The sequence below is a fragment of the Nomascus leucogenys genome, chromosome 22a (assembly GCF_006542625.1).
Source record: "Nomascus leucogenys isolate Asia chromosome 22a, Asia_NLE_v1, whole genome shotgun sequence".
Classification (NCBI taxonomy): Eukaryota; Metazoa; Chordata; class Mammalia; order Primates; family Hylobatidae; genus Nomascus; species Nomascus leucogenys.
Genome location: NC_044402.1, coordinates 32210519 through 32230117, shown reverse-complemented (window position 1 = coordinate 32230117; position 19599 = coordinate 32210519). Strand labels below are relative to the sequence as shown.

The 19599-nt window shown below is 43.6% G+C and overlaps 1 long non-coding RNA gene across 1 annotated transcript in view; it reads left to right on the top strand.

Annotated features, from left to right (window-relative positions):
• The window catches only part of LOC115832491, a 65467-nt gene that overhangs the window by 42412 nt on the left and 3456 nt on the right, over positions 1 to 19599 (top strand). Inside the window, exon 2 of the long non-coding RNA XR_004028002.1 lies at positions 15679 to 15751. This is a non-coding gene — a long non-coding RNA (uncharacterized LOC115832491). The remainder of the gene's footprint in view (positions 1 to 15678; positions 15752 to 19599) is intronic.

Here is a 19599-nt window from a genome sequence, read left to right as displayed (position 1 = left end):
TTTCATAAGAAATACCTGCATAGCTTCACTGGTTATATCTCACCAGACCCTTATGATGTTCTGTGTTCTCAGAAGGAAGTGACAAGTGAGAAAAGAAAAACTTCAGCTGAATTAAATGTAAAGGTTTTTTGTTTTGTTTTCTTTTTTTGTTTGTTTTGTTTTGTTTTTGACACAGTTTCACTCCGTCACCCAGGCTGGAGTGCAATGGCGTGATCTCAGCTCACTGCAACCTCTGCCTCACGGGTTCAAGCGATTCTTGTGCCTCAGCCTCCCAAGTAGCTGAGATTACAGGTATGCACCACCATACCCGGCTAATTTTTGTATTTTCAGTAGAGACAGTGTTTCACCATGTTGGCCAGGCTGGTCTCAAACTCTTAACCTCAAGTTATCCGCCCACCTCCTTTTCCCAAAGTGCTGGGATTACAGGCGTGAGCCACTGTGCCCGGCTAAAGGAGTTTAATTGAGCAATGAACACATTCCCTAATTGGGCAGCCCCCAGAATCACAGCAGATTCACAGAGACTCTGGAGCAGCCACGTGGTGGAAGAAGATTATAGACCAAAAAAAGGGAAATGACTCCAGAAATTGGAAGTGAGGTACAGAATGGCTGGATTGGTTACAGCCTGGCGTTTGCCATATTTGAACACAATTTGAACACTCAGTAGTGTATGAACGGTAGAAGTACCGCTGCTGGGATTGGCCAAGACTTAGCTATTGTTATAGGTGCATATTCCTAAATTAGGTTTTCAATCTTGTCTAATTATTAAGCTAGGTTACAGTTCATCCACAAGGACTCAAATATAGAAGTACGGAGTCCTTTCCAGGGCATATTTAGTTTGCTTTAGCACAAGTAAACACAGTCCACTTCAGCATTCAGGATGCTTGGGTGCACAAAACGCAGTGTATACTCTCATCCCTGTGTGTGCAACAGTATTTGTTTCTGGCACTTAGAAACAGCATTCAGTGACTCCAGAGACACTTCGTTTTTGTACAATGGTTATTGTTTTCTCCAAATTTTTACCTTAAGACTTTCTGTTTTAACTGTTTAACAGTATTAAAACAGTATCAACTGTTTTTCTGTGTGTTTGGTTTTTCATTAATTAACTTATTTATTTTATTTTTTGGCTAATTTTTAAATTTTTTGTAGAGAAGCCATAACTTATTTTAAAGGCTAGTCAAGTGAAGCAGTGGGAGTTGAGAAGGAACAAAGAAATCTGTAACTATTTGTGATCAATTAGTTGTAAACACCACTGCACTCGGACCAGCCTATTAGCTGTTTTTAAAATTTGAAATCACAACTTTTGGGCCAGGTGTGGTGGCTCACACCTGTAATCCTAGCACTTTGGGAGGCTGAGGTGGGTGGATTGCTTGAGCTCAGGAGTTAGAGACCAGCCTGGGTAACATGGCGAAACCCTGTCTCTACAAAAAAATACAAAAATTAGCCAGAGGTGGTGGCACATGCTTGTGGTCCCAGCTACTATGGGAGACTGAGGTGGGAGGATGGCCTCAGCCTGGGAGGTGGAGGTTGCAGTGAGCTGAGATCATGCCACTCTCCTCCAGCTTGGACAATAAAACCAGACCTTGTCTCGAAAAAATAAATTAATAAAATAAAATAAAATCACAACTTTTTGTTGCAGGTTTTCAAAAAAATTAATGAATTAAAGCTAAGTATTAAAGAAATTCAGAGGCTGGGTGCGGTGGCTCAAGCCTGTAATCCCAGCGCTTTGGGAGGCCGAGGGTGGATCACCTGAGGTTGGGAGTTCAAGACCAGCCTGGCCAACATGGTGAAACCCCATTTCTTTTTTTTCTTTTTTTTTTTTTTGAGATGGAGTCTCACTCTGTCACCTAGGCTGGAGTGCAGTGGCGCAATCTTGGCTCACTGCAACCTCTGCCTCCTGGGTTCAAGAGATTCTCCTGTCTCAGCCTCCTGAGTAGCTGGGATTACAGGCATGCGCCACCACACTCGGCTAATTTTTGTATTTTTAGTAGAGGTGGGGTTTCACCTTGTTTGTCAGGCTGATCTCGAATTCCTGATCTCATGGTCCGCCTACCTCAGCCTTCCAAAGTGCTGGGATTACAGGCATAAGCCACCACACCTGGCCGAAACCTCATCTTTACTAAAAACAAATAGAAAAATTAGCCACGAATGGTGGCACGGGCCTGTAATCCCAGCTACTCAGGAGGCTGAGGCAGGAGAATCGCTTGAACCCGAGAGGCAAACGTTGCAGTGAGCTGAGATCATGGCACTGCACTCCAGCCTGGGTGACAGAGTGAGACTCCGTCTCAAAAAAAAAAAGCAAGAACTTTCAGCAAACTTAGAGTAGAATGGAGGTTCTTCAATTTGCTAAAGATTTTATACCAACTTTGTAGACACATTCTTTTAAAGATTGGAAACATATCACTATAATTTAACAGTGCTATAATAAAGGAAAATGTTATCATTATCAGATCCATATGTACTATAATACTATATTTTGGATATTTGACCCTCCATACCTCACGTGCAATTTGATCCCAGTGATAGTGGTGGGTGGGGCTTAGTGGGAGGTGTTTGGGTCATGGAATGGATCCCTCATGAATGGCTTACTGCTGTCCTCATGGTAATGAGTGTGTTCTCACTCTATTAGTTATTTGCAAAAGCTCCCCCTTGTCTTCTGCCTGAGGCCCTCACCAGAGGCAGATGCTGGCACCATGCCTCTCGTACAGCCTACAGAACTGTGAACAAAATAAACCTCTTTTTAAAAATAAGTACCTAGCCTCAGATATTCCTTTATGGCAACACAGATTAGGACATATAAGTTCTTTGAAACTGGGCATAGTGGCTCATGCTTGCAATCCCAGCACTTTGGGAGGCCGAGGCCAGAGGATCACTTGAGCCCAAAAGATCAAGACCAGCCTGGACAATACAGTGAGATCTTGTCTCTACGAAAAATTAAAACATTAACTGAGCATGGTGGCACATGCCTATAGTCCTAGCTACTCGGGAGGATGAGGTGAGACGATTGCTTGAGCCCAGGAGGTGGTAGTTGCAGTGAGCTGAGATTGCACCACTGCACTCCAGCCTGGGCAACAAAATGAGACTCTGTCTCCTTCCCATGTGACAGAAAAAAAAAAAAAGGTCTTCAAAGATGATTGGTAAAGTGGTAAAAAGCATACAAAGGGAAACAATTATTGTGGGCTTTTGTTGTGCGTGTGTGTGTGTGTGTTTGTGTGAATTGGGTTTTTATTTTGAAATTGGGTCTAGTTCTGTCACCCCAGGCTGGAGTGCAGTGGCACAGTCATGGCTCACTGCAGTCTTTACCTCCCAAGCTCAAGTGATCCTCCCACTTCAGCCTCCCAAGTAGCTAGGACAACCACCACATCCAGCTAATTAAAAAAAATTTTTTTTGTAGAGATGAGGTCTTACTATGTTGCTCAGTCTGGCCTCAAGCAATGTTCCTGCCTCAGCCTCCCAAAGTGCTGGGATTACAGGCATGAGCCACCATGCATGGCCTGTCATTTTTTTGGTTGTGTAATTTCCAATTCTTCTCCCTATAGAGGATAAACGTTTTATTGTTTATCATATAGGTGAGATGCAATGCTATGCTGCCCACAATGGAAGCTTAAGTGGGGACATCTTTCCTCTTCTTGAACTGGCGCTCTAAGGTTTTTGGTGGCAACAGAAATTCCACATGACATGTCCTAGAATGTGTGGGTCTGATACACTCTGTGCAAATGCCATTTTTCTAGTCTGGATAGATCCCGACTTCCTTGTCCCTAGTCGGCATAACCTTGAATCTTGTTTTTTTTTTTCCTCTCTCTACAAAATGGTGCCTTAGATTTTCATTAGATTTAGAGTGGAACAAAGTAGGGGGTGCAAATTTTTTTTTTTTTTTTTTTTTGAGATGGAGTCTCGCTCTGTCGCCCAGGCTGGAGTGCAGTGGCGCAATCTTGGCTCACTGCAAGCTCCGCCTCCCGGGTTCACGCCATTCTCCTGCCTCAGCCTCTCCGAGTAGCTGGGACTACAGGCGCCCGCCACCACGCCCGGCTAATTTTTTGTATTTTTAGTAGAGACGGGGTTTCACCGTGGTCTCGATCTCCTGACCTCGTGATCCGCCCGCCTCGGCCTCCCAAAGTGCTGGGATTACAAGCGTGAGCCACCGTGCCCGGCGGGGGTGCAAATTAATATGAGAATGAATAACTTAAGGAAACAAACATTCCTGCTTTCAGAGAACTAGAATGAGATAGCAAACAGAACCCCTGAGGGCCAGGATTGGTTTAATATACATAACTTTACCATTAAAAACACAACTTGAGCCCAGGAGGTTAAGACCAATTGGAGCAACATGGTGAGACCCTGTATCTACAAAACACACAGAAAATTAGCCAGGCATGGGGGCTTATGCCTGGAAGCTGAGACAGGAGGATCACTTGAGCCCAGGAGTTCAAGCTGCAGTGAGCTATGATCACGCCACTGCACTCCAGCCTAGGCGACAGAGCAAGACCCTGTCTCAAAAACAAAAACAAAAAACCCCCACAACTAATTAACAACAAAAAAGCGGGGGTGGTGGGGAGATGAGAGGAAGAGTAAAATGAAACACAAAACACAAGACAATCCCTGACAAAAGCGAGCCTTTCACATGAACTCATCACATCTACAAACTCTCCATCTTGTCTCTTACAGGAAAAAACAGTGGGGAGGGGTTTGTGCAGGGTCAGAGCTGACTGTCCCCAGCACACAGTGAGTGGGTGCCCAGAGAATGGCTCTTGTGTGGGCAGCACTGCTATCTGGCTCGCACAGGGCAAGCCCAACCAAGAGTTTGGTGATTCTGATTGACAGCTTTGATTGGATCTCTTTGGTGTCATCTGACCTTTAGTCAGAAACTGTCTCAGGAAGGATTTAAAGAAGTCAAAGTCTTCCCCCACCCCTCCCCCTGCCCCATGAATGAGGACTTAACAAATTCAAAGGCCAGGGGATAGGGCAGGTGGCTCAATCTTGCCTATTACGAGAATCTTGGCTGCCTGCCTGGGTGCACAAAGCAAACGACATTTTGAAATTTCTTCACAGTCCATTAGGTAACATATAATACCCTTCAACTGAAAGAATTTCAAGTCACATGCCTAGAGCCTTCTTATTTAGGGTGTCTTTCCCATGGTGACCATTTATCACCAAAAATATATTCTGTAGATATTCATGTGACTAGATCTTGGTTATATGTAAACAGGAATTTTCATTTGAGTCATAGTCTCCAGATAATTAACTCATGAGCTTTTGGCTAAGTTTCCTTTGCTAATATTCTCAGGTTGTACTAAAGTTGAGCTAGCAGAAAAGGGTTAGGAGTAAATTTGGTTGGGGAAATTGTTAGTATTTGACACAATACTTCTTAAACCAGTTTAACTTGATTTGTGCTGTAGCCCTTGAATAACTGCTGTCTTCTTAATTTGCTGAATTGGAGAAGTTCCTTGATTTGTTCCTTAGTTCCTTAAATAGCTTGTGTTCATCCAGCTCTTTCGACTCTGTCCATGAACACTCTATCTCCTCTCAACAATGATTTGGGCTGTGTTTTGGATCCAGCTGCTTAAGAAGGAATGACTGAGAAGTCAATTGGGCCAAAGTTATTCTAGGAGGTGAGATTGAAATGAGTTGACTTCAGCATAAAGCCAAAATGAAACCAGTCACACAGAAAATGTACAAGGTGATTATGAAGTTTGCCTCTAAATTAAACAGAAATCTGTGACAAACTGCATCTCTTGCAGAGTCAGTTCTGGGTCAGCTGGCAGCAACTGTACTCCCTTGCAGATCTGCTCAAGACCTTGTGTCAAGCTGTCTCCTACTTGATCCAAGTCATCCTAGGATCCTTTCCTTGAAAGTCATAAAAATAGGACAACAGATTCATTGTCAACACCAGCCATGACAGTCACTCACTCTGTCTTTTTTTTTTTTTTTTTTTTTTAGATGGAGACTTGCTCTGTCTCCCAGGCTGGAGTGCAATGGTGTGATCTCGGCTCACTGCAACTTCTGCCTCCTAGGTTCAAGCGATTCTCCTGCCTCAGCCTCCCAAGTAGCTGAGATTACAGGTGCGTGCCACCATGCCCAGCTAATTTTTGTGGGGTTTTTTTTTTAGTAGAGGTGGGGTTTTAGGCTGGTCTGGAACTCCTGACCTCAGGTGATCCACCTGCCTCGGCCTCCCAAAGTGTTGGGATTACAGGCATCAGCCACCACACCCAGTCATCTTTTTTGTTTTTTGAGGCCTCTATTAGAAAGCTGATTTAATATGATTTCATGCTGAAATAAATCTGTATCTGAGGATGCTAAAAGTCTTACTGCCAAGCCAGATCTCAATACAGTCTAAACTGGGAAAGGAGCCTTCATTGGGATGATGGCCAAGAAACTAGTCAGTTGTAGATGTAGCTTAAAAGGTCATTGGCTCACTTGCAAGAATGCTGGCAGCTTCAACATTTGCTACACATTCCTCTCATTAGTCAATTGTTTTTAAATTTCTTTTCCACTGGAAAACCCAAGAATGTCTCTTGCCTGAATGTACCATTCTCAGCTGATCTCTTCCTGTGAGATGTTAGGAATGAGGTCCTGCAGCATCCCATGTGAGTCACAGGTCAGGAGGCAGGATGCCTCCAGCTTCTTTGCATACAGCCACTCCACTCCCTCCCGGTGACTCAGTCCACACTCTCCGAGAGCATACACAGCATGCCTTGAGTAGAACCTGAAGCGTAGACCCAAAAGAATCAGAGCCAGAAAAGATCTCAGATAGCCTGTCCAGTGGAGGGTCTGACCACGTGGCTTACCTGGTACTGAGAAGTTTCACATGGCACAGAACTTTCACTGGTAAAACTGTGGATCTTGTGCCAGCTGAAGCAGGTGGTTGCAATGTGCCCAATTACTCTTCAGAGAAGAAACTGAGGCCAAGGAGGCCGACTTGCCCAAGCTAACGAAATCTGTCAGTGGCAGATCTAGGATTAGAATCCAGATCTAATGGCGCTGAAATTTAGTGCTCTTTTGAAGCTGGAACTTTCTTGTATTGCCACAGTGCATTGCACACAATAGGTGCTGAAATTTCTGTTGTGGTTGTTTTGAGTTCAAACGATACGCTTTTCACAGATATGATTGTTCCTAATTAGCAATGGATCTCACTCAAGGTCACTGTGAATCAATGGTGAAATCAGTTCTCTACTTCTAGATTCTGAACAGAACAGTGAGAATGAAGGGGAGGGAAGCTTTGTGAGTAATAATACAAGTGGTTAAGCAAACAGAAGGACTGTGCAAAGATGAAGAGACCCTTGTGTGTAGGTTGACTGAGCAACACAGTAGCAGAAAACACAAAGAAATATGGTATAGCTGTAAACACCAAAGAGTAGGAAGTCTTTTCCTGTCCTTAGAGAAAGAGTATGGTAGAAAAAAAAGCATTATAGTTCTGGCAAGGGAAGGTAACCATGGAGATACACACACAGGCCCCATGTGGTAATGACCACGTGATGAAAAATAATATCACCTGACATTTGTGGTTGTATGTTTTTCAAGGTCTTCAAAAGAACCTAACTCCCGGCAGTATTCTTTGTCCTTCCAGATCTGAGATCTACCCTGTTTTCCCTGCCAGTTTTCTCTCCTGGATCCTGAGTGTTTTGTTTTTTTGAGACGGAGTCTCGCTCTGTCGCCCAGGCTGGAATGCAGCGGCCAGATCTCGGCTCACTGCAAGCTCCACCTCCCAGGTTCACGCCATTCTCCTGCCTCAGCCTCCCCAGTAGCTGGGACTACAGGCGCCCACCACTACTCCCGGCTAATTTTTTTTTTTTTTTTTTGTATTTTTAGTAGAGACGGGGTTTCACCATGTTAGCCAAGATGGTCTCAATCTCCTGACCTCTGATCCACCCGCCTCGGCCTCCCAAAGTGCTGGGATTACAGGCGTGAGCCACGGCGCCCGGCCGATCCTGAGTTTTTTATAAATTTGCACAAATTACCAGGGATCATTAGTCTGTGATGCATAGATCTTTATGATCACTTAACTAAACAGTGTTGTATCCTCTTCAATGTCACAGTCTTCTCACCTACAAGAGGCACCAATGTTATATGTATAAGAGAACAGACAAAGCATTAGGGATGTGACTTGCTGAGGATCAAGACTGGAGAAATGGGTCGGGCGCCGTGGGTCACATCTCTAATCCCAGCACTTTGGGAGGCCGAGGCGGGTGGATCACGAGGTGAAGAGATTGAGACCAGCCTAGCCAACATGGTGAAACCCCGTCTCTACTAAAAGTATAAAAATTAGCCAGGCATGGTGGCGGGCGCCTTTAGTCCCAGCTACTCGGGAGGCTGAGGCAGGAGAATGGCGTGAACCCGAGAGACAGAGCTTGCAGTGAGCCGAGATTGCGCCACTGCACTCCAGCCTGGTGACAGAGCGATATTCTGTCTCAAGAAAAAATAAAAAATAAAAAACACTGGAGAAATGACTATTGGAAACAGGGGCTCAGGAACAACCTTATTTATCATGGAAGTCTTCAGCAACTCATTTTGTGAGGTAGTGCTTTGGCACTTGATTTCTTTTATCTGGAATGGAGCCCAAGGAAGTGGTACTTGGAGAGGGAGCAGCATAAACAAAACAGAAGTGACTAAGCTGTTTTGACACCCATTAAGATGGGTGTTACTCCCCAAATGGAAACCAGCTATCTGCTTTTCTATTTTACCACGCCTTTTCCCGCTGGTGATCTGGTTACCTGTTCCTCTGACTAATCCCTAAAAACGCAGGTGAACAGAGGCTGAGATGACCTACTTTGCAAATACCTGTTACAGTGTTAATCAGCGAACTTTGTGGCCAGACGTCCTCACAGTTGTTCTACTTTAGAGTGAGGGCCAGATAGGGAGCTGACTTTGGAATGGGCCTGTGGCCACCCATCAGAAGCAAGGGAATTGGGAAACAAGTGCTGATTAGAAATGTAAATTATTGGCTGGGTCTGGTGCTGTGTGCCTGTAGTCCCAGCTACTCAGGAAGCTAGGCAGGAAGATTGCTTGAGCTCAGGAGTTCAAGGCTCTAGTGCACAATCACAGATCACACCTCTGAATAGCCACTGCACTCCAGCCTGGGCAACATAGCGAGCCTCTGTCTCTAGAAAAAGAAAATGCAAATTATTGAAACTTACCTGTGTCGTGATTCAGAATTTCTTTTTGTTTTTAATAAAGATTAACATTTAGAATAGTTTTAGATTTACAGAAAAATTGTGAAGATAGTACAGAGTTTCCATATAATACACACCCAGTTTCCTGTTGTTAACATCTTATACTACTAGTATGGTACATTTGTCACAACTATTGAATGAATATTGATACTTTCTTGTTAACTAAAGTTCATGTTTTATTCACATTTTCTTAGTTCTTACCTAATCTCCTTTTTCTGTTCCAGGATCCCATCTAGGATACCATGCTACATTTAGTCATCATGCCTTCTTAGGATTCTCTTGGTTATGACAGTTTTTTAGACTTTCCTTGTTTTTGTCATAAGTCTTTTGTTGTTGTTTTTTGAAATAGGGTCTCCTTCTGTTGCCCAGGCTGAAGTGCAGTGATGTAATCATGGCTCACTATAACCTCGAACTCCTGGACTCAAGCAATCCTTTCACCTCAGCTTCTGGAGTAGCTGAGACTACAGGCATGTGCCACTATGCCAGGAGAATCTTTTTTTTTTTTTCTTTTTGAGATGGAGTCTTGCTCTGTCTCCCAGGCTGGAGTGCAGTGTCATGATCTCAGCTCACTGCAACCTCTGCCTCCCAGGTTCAAGAGATTCTCCTGCCTCAGCCTCCGGAGTAGCTGGGACTACAGCTGCCTGCCACCATGCCCGGCTAATTTTGTATTTTTAGTAGAGACCAGGTTTCACCATGTTGGCCAGGCTGGTCTTGAACTCTGACTTCAAGTGATCTGCCCGCCTCAGCCTCCCAAAGTGCTGGGATTACAGGCATGAGCCACCCAGACCAGCCCAGGAGAATCTTTTGATTATAGAGGTGAGAGCTTGTTATATTGCCCAGGCTAGTCTTGAACTCCTGGCCTCAAGCGACCCTCCTGTCTTGCCCTCCCGAAGTGTTGGAATTACAGGCGTGAGCCACCGTGTCTGGTCCCAGACTTTCCTTGTTTTTTATGACCTTAACAGTTTTGAAAGTACTGGTCAGGTTTTTTGCTTTTGTTTTTGTTTTGAGACAGAGTTTTGCTCTTGTTGCCCAGGCTGGAGTGCAATGGCGCGATGGCTCACCCCAACTTCTGCCTCCCAGGTTCAGGCTATTCTCCTGCCTCAGCCTCCCGAGTAGCTGGGATTACAGGCATGTGCCACCATGCCTGGCTAACTTTGTATTTTTTTTTTTTTTTTTTTGGTAGAGACAGGGTTTCTCCATGTTGGTCAGGCTAGTCTTGAACTCCCGACCTCAGGTGATGCACCCGCCTCGGCCACCCAAAGTGCTGGGATTACAGGTGTGAGCCACTGAGCCCAGCCTGGTCAGGTATTTTTTATGGAATGCCCTTCAACTTGGGTTTGTCTGACGTTCTTCTCATGATTAGATTGGGGTTATAGGTTTTTGGGAAAAAAACCACAAAGTGCCACTTTTATCACGTAACAAGTAAGTGTACACTAAGGTAGTTCTGTCATTTCCCCACAGTATTCTTTTTCCTCTTCCCTTTCCATATGTATTCTTTGACAGGAAATCACCACGTGCAACCCACATGTAAGGGGTGGGGAGTTCAGTTTCACCTCCTTGAGGGTAGAATATTTACATAAATTATTTGGAATTCTGCATGGGAGATTTGTCCATTTCCATCATTTATTCATTTATTTATTTATATCAGGAGAGACTTATAGACATTTATTTTACACTTTGAGTTATAATCCAATACTCACATTTTCCAGTTTTGGCCTTTTGGGCGCTCTTTCTGGTGGCCCTGGTGTCCACTTGACACAACCCCATTGTTTGTTTGTTTTACACTTTGTTACTTTCTGGCATTTAATTTTTTCTTCCAGGTACTTGTTTTTAATTTCCTGCCACTTCTTTTTTTTGACAAGCTTTTCAGATGTTTCTCCCACACTACATTTGAACAGCTATTGACAGGGAAGAGCTCTCTATTTTTGAGATCATAAGAGTCACATGGGGCCCTTGATAAAAATAAGAGTTTCATGCCTCTTCTCTGAAGATTCCGATTTAGTAGTTCTGGAGTGAGCCCTAAGGGTCTGGAATTTATAATAAGTATCTCCAGATGGTTCTTACAATCAGGAATGTTTGGTAAACAGGGACTTAAGGTCATTTTAATTAAGACTTCTGTGTAAAGCTTAATTTAGATAGATAACCACAATCCGTAGTATTGGAAGAGTAAGTCTCTGTAGTTGGAATTCCAAGTGTTTTCAAATACACTATTTCCTTTAATCCTCATTATTCAAATATGAAGTAGGAAGAACATTTTGTAGGTGAGGAAATTTAAACCCCAGATAAGAAGGTGGCTTTCCTAAGATCGCACAGTGGAATGCACCGCCATACCATGGTCAATAGGCAGAGACAAAAAGTAACACAAAATCTCTTGTGTTTTGGGATTTGGAATAGCATTACTAAGTAAGAGGACTAAAAAGATAGGATGTCAGTCTGCTGATAGGACTGATTTTTTAGCAATAAAGATTTATAATCTAATAGTAAAATTGATCTACCTAAGCAAGCCACTGTTTCCAGTACCTTTCCTTCCATCAAAGTGTACCATGTCCACATTTTTTGAGTGACAACTATGTGCCAAGTGTAGCCTGCTCTCCTAACTTCTTTTCAACTGGTTCCTTTTTCAAAACTTTAGACATAAGCCAGGCGTGGTGGCTCATGCCTGCAATCCTAGCACTTTGGAAGGCCAAGGTAAATGGATCACTTAAGGTAGGGAGTTCGAGACAAGTCTGCCAACATGGTGAGACCCCGTCTCTACAAAAATTAGCTGGGCATAGTGGCACATGCTTGTAATCCCAGCTACTCAGTTGGCTGAGGCAGGAGAATCACTTGAACCCAGGAGGCAGAGGTTGCAGTGAGCCGAGTTAGCACCACTGCACTCCAGCCTGGATGACAGAGCGAGACTGTCTCTTAAAAAAAAAAAAAAATTGAGATATAAATCTCCATGAGTTTCCCATAGCTGCCATAACTAAGTACCACAAACTAACTTGCTTTAGGCAACAGAAATTTATTCCCTCACAGTGCCGAAAGCTAAAAGTCCAAAATCAAGGTGTTGGCAAGACCATGCTCCTCCCCAAACCTCTAAGGGAGGATGTTTCCTTGCTTCTTCTAGCCCCAGACATTCCTCTGTTTATGGCAACATAACTGCAATCTCTGCTTCTTCTTCACATGGCTATCTTCTCTCTGTGTTGTGTTTCTGTATCTTCACATTGGGGGCTCCTCTTTTTATAAGAACTCGAGTCAGATTCAATTAAGGGCCCACTCTACTCCAGTATGATTTCATCTTAACTATTTATGTCTGACTCCCCATATCCATTAGCAATCACCTCCCATGACCCCTTTTCCCAACCCCTAGCAACCACAAATCTACTTCCTGTCTGTATGGATTTGCCTATTCACAGGCATTTCCTATAAATAGACATTTCATGTAAATAGAATCATAATAAGAAGGCTTTTCTGTTTGGCTTCTTCTGTTTTCAAGGTTCGTCTACACTGTAGTGATAGCAGCAGGAGGCAGACAAATGCCTAGGCAGTTAGGGGCGGATCCTTGGTGAAACCCCACCTTCAAGCCCAACATAGTCTGAAGGCTGAAAGATTGGACTGCTGGTTCCAGATGAAACCTGTGACCCTGAGTGAGAACTTCTGTTCCTGTTTGCCCACCCTTTCCTGATTGGTTCTTTCTGAATAATGCTTTTAAACCAATCAAATGTTACCTTTTCCAATACTACCTATGGCCCTCCCCTTCCCCATCCTGTGCCTATAAAAACCCCCAGATTCAGCCACACTGGGGAGATGACCCAACCTTCCTGTCCCCTCTCTGCTGAGAGCTGTTTTGTCACTCAATAAAATTCTCTGCCCTCATCACCCTTCAATTGTCAGCATGACCTCATTCTTCTTGGATGTGGGACAAGAATTCAGGACCTACCAAGCGCAGGTATTCAGAAGGCTGTAAACATTGTGGCCCTCTTCCCTCCACCAGCAGAGAGGGCAGCCTTCCAATGCCACAGGAAGCAATGGCAGGGCCAAGCCAGCCCTGGAGCCAAGGGCCAGAGCTGGGCAAGGGCCTGTCCAAGCTGTTAACACACTGCTGTCCATCAGGCTGCAGATGGTGGGACTAAATGAGCTAATTAGCACATTGTAACACCCGTTCTGGGGCTTCAGGGTTGTGGGCACCCTTGCCTGGGCACCACTGCATCCGCTTGGGATGTGGCAGGACACACCTCGTCCAGCTGCAAGCCCTGCATGGAGCCCACTCCTGTGCTGAAGTTTGGAATGCCTGGTCAGATCCCATACTCACTCACTCACACATCCTCTCCTGCCAGGGGCTGAACATGTAGTCACAGCAGCAGCAGCAGGAGCCATGGGCTGGAGTGCAAGCCAGACATGGCCCGGTGGGCCAAGCAGATGGGATGTCTGCTGCTTCAAACCATGCAAAGGTGCCAAGAAAAATCCTGCATTAGTAGCATGTATCAATGCTTCATTCCTTTTTATGGCTGAGTAATATTCCACTGTTTGGATATAACACGTTTTGTTAATACACTCATCAGTTGATGGACACTTGTGTTGTTTCCACTTTTTGGCTATTATAAATGATGCTGCTATAAATGTTCATGTACAGGTTTGTGTGTGAACATTTCAATTTTTTCATACCTAGGAGTGGAATTGCTGGATCATATCATAATTACGTTTAATTTCTTACCATTTAGAGACCTATTATACAGCATGGTGACTACAGTGAATGACAATATAGTGTACTAAAAAAATGCAAATAGAGTGGTCATTTGTCATGGTGGACACCTGTAGTCCCTGCTACTCAGGAGGCTGAGGTGGAAGGATTGCTTCAGCCCAGGGAGGTTGAGGCTTTAGTGAGCTATGATCATACCAGTGCACTACAGCCTGGGCAACAGAGCAAGACCTTGTCTGAAAAAAGAAAAAAGGTAAATGGAGAGGATGATAAGTGTTCTCGCCACAAAAGTGATAATTAGGTGAGGTAACACATTTGTTAATTAGCTAGATTTAACTATTTCACAATGTATATATACTTCAAAACATCGTATTCTACGCAATATGTAAGATTTTCTCTGTTAATTAAAAAAAACAGCAATGTACAGAGGTTGTAATTTTTCTACATCCTCCCCAATGCTTGTTATTGTCTGTATTTTTTTTTTTTTAATCATAGCTATGAAAGGAAAATAAATCTTGGGGCCTCAAAATCATTAAGTTAAAGGGTAAAGTCAAGCTGGGAACTGCTTAGGGCAAACCTGCTTCCCATTCTATTCAAAATCACCTGTTCACGGAGATAAATGCATATCTGTTTGCCTCCTTTGGAGAGGCCAATCAGAAACTCAAAAGAATGCAACCATTTTTCTCTTATCTACCTATGACCTAGAAGCCCCCTCCCTGCTTCGAGTTGCCCTGCCTTTGCTTTGAGTTGTCCCCTTTTCCAGGCTGAACCAATGTTCATCTTACATATACCGATTGATGTCTCACGTCTCCCTAAAATGATAAAACTAAACTGTGCTCTGACCACCTTGGGCACATGTCATCAGGACCGCCTGAGGCTGTGTCATGGGTGTGTGTCCTCAACCTTGGCAAAATAAACTATCTAAATTAACTGAGGCCGGTCTCACATATTCTGGGTTCACATTTTGGTAACCACAAAGGGATTCTGAGTGGAGGTGCACCTGACCTTTGATGAAGTTCCTATTGGTGCTTGGTACCAGCATGACCTAACCTTATGGCTTAAACCAACAGGACAAATTGCTGAGGTTTGGGAGCACACCCTCCAGAGGACCCCTGATCTCCCAAAATTTGGTTGAGATCTAAAGTTTATTTTGCTGTACAACTCCCCCCACACCTTTTTTTTTTTTTTTTTTTTTTTTTTTTTTTGGTTTTACTTGCATGCAACAGGAATGCAAGATTTCTTGCTGATGATGGAAGGCAGGCTCCTTTATGGAGTTTGAGTTCGCTCCCAGTAGGGAAGACGAGTTCAAGTTTTTCCTGCTTCAAGGATGGTAGAGAGCAGTCTTCGGCCTGAGACCCATCCCTAGGTAAATAGCTGAATTGTCTTAGCAAAAGTTTAACAACTAGCTGGTCTTAATTTCTCCTTACCATTAGAGCACTCAGTTACCAAGTCTACCTGACTTCGTCAAATTCAAGAGAGAATTCCAAAGCCTCTCTAATTTGGCTAAAATTCCTTCCAGCTACAAAAGAGGAAAAAAAAAAACCCATGTGTTTGGTTTCTGTGTTTGCTTCCTCCTTAACAAATCAAATGTTCTTTCATTTACTTTTCTTCTGCCCTATACCTCCTTCCCTCTTTGCCACCTGTAGTATCAGAAATCTAGAGAAGGCTTCTAATAACTTGAACCCCTTTAAAGAATTCAGAACAAAGTCACCACTCATCCCTTTTGGGGTGTTCTGTTTTCCTTGTGGTGTTTCAAGAGTCATGGGCAGATTCTTCTTAGGTCTAAAGCTCTGTTTTCCTGTATTACATGAGCTGACCTCTTTGCCTTTGCAGGTAACCAGAGATGACCTTGTACTGTGAGAGGATTTGACCCTGGCATGTGAAATGGCAGACGAGAGCTAGAAAGGTAAGGGTGGCTGAGCACAGTTTACAGGAAGTGGTCTTGGCTGTTGTTGTTGTTGTTGTTGTTTTTTGAGACACAGTTTTGCCCTTGTTGCCCAGGCTGGAATACAATGGCGTGATCTCAGCTCACTGCAACCTCTGCCTCCTGGACTCAAGCAATTTTCCTGCCTCAGTCTCCTGAGAAGCTGGAATTACAGGCATGTGCCACCATGCCCGGCTAATTTTGTATTTTTAGTAGAGACAGGGTTTCTCCATGTTGGTCAGGCTGGTCTTGAACTCCTGACCTAAGTAATCCTCCCACCTCAGCCTCCCAAAGTGCTGGGATTACAAGCATGAGCCACTGTGCCCGGCTGTTTTTCTTTTTTTTCCTCCTAGGAAGTCGTTGTTTAAGGATCCTAATTCTAGTTTGGAGATGCATTCTAAAGGATCTTCTCTATCCCAAAACTAATTTCGATTTGGCTTGTCTGTGAACATTTGCATGAGGAACTGAACTGTTGTTTTCATAGGTAAATGAGAAACTGAGTTTTCTCAGTTAGAAAGAGAAGGGCATTTTGCTCCTCCCAGACAAATGGTGCCCCTGGGTGACCGGGGGGCTCATGGGAGTGTCTGGGTGATTGACAACCCAGATGATGTGCAGCAGCCCTACAGGCAAATCCCCAACAAAAATTAATTTTGAAAAAGGCAGCCGGGCGTGGTGGCTCACACCTGTAATCCCAGCTCTTTGGGAGGCCAAGGAGGGCGGATCACCAGAGGTCAGGAGTTTGAGACCAACCTGGCCAACATGGTGAAAGCCTGTCTCTACTAAAAATACAAAAGTTAGCTGGGTGTGCTGGCAGGCACCTGTAATCCCAGCTACTCAGGAGGCTGAGGCAGGAGAATCACTTGAATCTGGGAGGTGGAGTTTGCAGTGAGCTGAGATCATGCCACTGCACTCCAGCGCAGGTGACAGAGCAAGACTCTGCCTCAAAAAAAAAAAGGAAAAGGCTTGTCCAGGAAATGCATGAGGGCTGATCACCCAGCATTTTGAGCTCTCTCAGAGGTCATAGAACTCAGGAGAGAGAAACTGAGATACATAAGAGAGTGGAAACGACTCAGTGGTGACACACTGTGGAGTCCTGCCCACAAGCAGTACACATCAATCTACCACTCGAAAACCTTAGGCTACAGCTCAGTTCCTCCTTTTAAGAAAATGAGTAGGAAACAAATAATCTAAGAATGAGGAGAAAACAAGGAGAATGGCCCCCTTTCAAGTAATCCATAGGTTTCATCGCATCTCTACTTGCCAGAGTTTATGGAAAATAGAAGTAATAGGGTCTTTGTGTATATTTACATTAAGGAAAAAGAGCTTTAAAATCTGTTTGGGAAACGACTGTTAACATCGTTGTTTCAAAGCTAAACTATAAACTAGGTTCCTCCCAAAGTTAGTTTGGCCCATGCCCAGGAATGAACAAGGACAGCTTGGAGGTTAGAAGCAAGATGAAGTCAGTTAGGTCAGATCTTTTTCACTGTCTCAGTTATAATTTTGCAGTGGTGGTTCCATAACTTTACATGATGACTATCACAGTTTTCATAAGTAATCTAGGTAAATAATTAAAATAAAATAATTAGGTAAATACAATGGGATAGTTGTAGACAAACTTGTCATAACTTAGAATCTAAAGTTATATTAAATTTAATAATATGGCTGGGTGTGGTGGCTCATGCCTATAATTTCAGCACTTTGGGAGGCTGAGGTGGGCAGTCAGGGGTTCAAGACCAGCCTGGCCAACATAGTGAAACCTCATCTCTACTAAAAATAATAATAAAAAAAAATTAGCCAGGTGTGATGGTGGGTGCCTATAGTCCCAGCTACTTGGGAGGCTGAGACAGGAGAATTGCTTGAACCTGGGAGGCAGTGCAGTGAGCTGAGATTGCACCACTGCACTCCAGCCTGTGCGACAGAGGGAGACTCTGTCTCAAAATAATAATAAAAAATAATAGGTATTTTATTATTTGGGTATTTTCCAATAAAATTATATTGTAGAAAAACATTCTTTCTGAAAAAATGTGTGTTCTTTTAAAAAGGTGAAAAAGTTTTGTCTAATTCAAAGCTTATTTAAAGGTTACATATAAGGCAAGGTAAAAAGGAGTTGGGCACGGTTGCTCAGGCCTGTGATCCCAGCACTTTGGGAAGCTGAGGTGGGCAGATCACCTGAGGTCGGGAGTTCAAGACCAGCCTGACTAACATGGAGAAACTCTGTCTCTATTAAAAATACAAAATTAGTTGGGCGTGATGGTGCATGCCTGTAATCCCAGCTACTCGGGAGGCTGGGGCAGGAGAATTGCTTGAACTCGGGAGGTGGAGGTTGTGGTGAGCCAAGATCATGCCATTTCACTCCAGTCTGGGCAACAAGAGCAAAACTCCATCTCAAAAAAAAAAAAAAAAAAAAAAAAAAAAGAGCTAAGCTAAAAAGAATCATGAAATAAGAAAGATGTAAATAAAGTTATAAAAATAGGCCAGGCATAGTGGCTCACACCTGTAATACCAGAACTTTGGGAGGCCGAGGCAGATGGATCACCTGAGATCAAGAGTTTGAGACCAGCCTGGCCAACATGGTGAAACCCTGTCTCTTCTAAAAATATGAAAATTAGCCAGGTGTGGTGGTGGACGACTGAATCCCAAATACTTTGGAGGCTAAGGCAGGAGAATCACTTGAACCCAGGAGGTGGAGGTTGTAGTGTGTTGAGATTGTGCCACCGCACTCCAGCCTGGATGACAGAGTGAGACTCTATCTTGAAAAAAAGGAAAAAAAAAAAAAGTTGCCGGGCATGGTGGCTCACGCTTGTAATCCCAGCACTTTGGGAGGCCGAGGTGGGCGGATCACAAGGTCAGGAGATCGAGACCATGGTGAAACCCTGTCTCTACTAAAAATACAAAAAATTAGCTGGGCGTGGTGGCAGGCACCTGTAGTCCCAGCTACTCGGAGAGGCTGAGGCAGGAGAATGGCGTGAACCTGGGAGGTGGAGCTTGCAGTGAGCCGAGATCGCGCCACTGCACTCCAGCCTGGGTGACAGAGCGAGAGTCCGTCTCACAAAAAAAAAAAAAAAAAAAAGAAAGCTATAAAAATAAAGAGGTTTTTTGGGGTTTTTTTTGGTAAGAAAGCATAAAGAAAAATAATTTCATATGAGAAAGAATCTTGTGTGGCAAATTTAGTCCTAGAATAAAATGACTGTTTAAGAAAGAAGGATGTTCAGGACAAACCAGGAAGTCAAAGCATGTCATGAACGGTCTATGTAAGTCACAGTAAGAAGATTTATTAAAAAAAAACTTTTATATGATCAAGTTGTCCATAATTAAAGTGAAATTATAATGGTCTTTTTAAAGACTGGGCTTGATGTATAAAAAATCTTATACACTATATAATTTGGTTACAACAATGAAATTTTCTTAAGAGACTGATTTACTCAATAAATTATGAGAGATTTTAATTTATTTTTTATTTTTATTTGTTTTTTTGAGACAGAGTCTTGCACTGTTGCTGAGGCTGGAGTGCAGTGGCACAACCTCGGCTCACTGCAAGCTCTGCCTGCCAGGTTCACGCCATTCTCCTGCCTCAGCCTTCCGAGTAGCTGGGACTACAGGCATCCGCCACCATGCCCAGCTAATTTTTTGTATTTTTAGTAGAGACGAGTTTTCACTGTGTTAGCCAGGATGGTCTTGATCTCCTAACCTCATGATCTGCCCGCTTTGGTCTCCCAAAGTGCTGGGATTACAGGCATGAGCCACCGTGCCCAGCCAAGAGATTTTAATTTTTTTTAACTCAATGTTCACCTTTATTGGATCTCACCGTTTTCATTTTCTGTCCCCTTTTA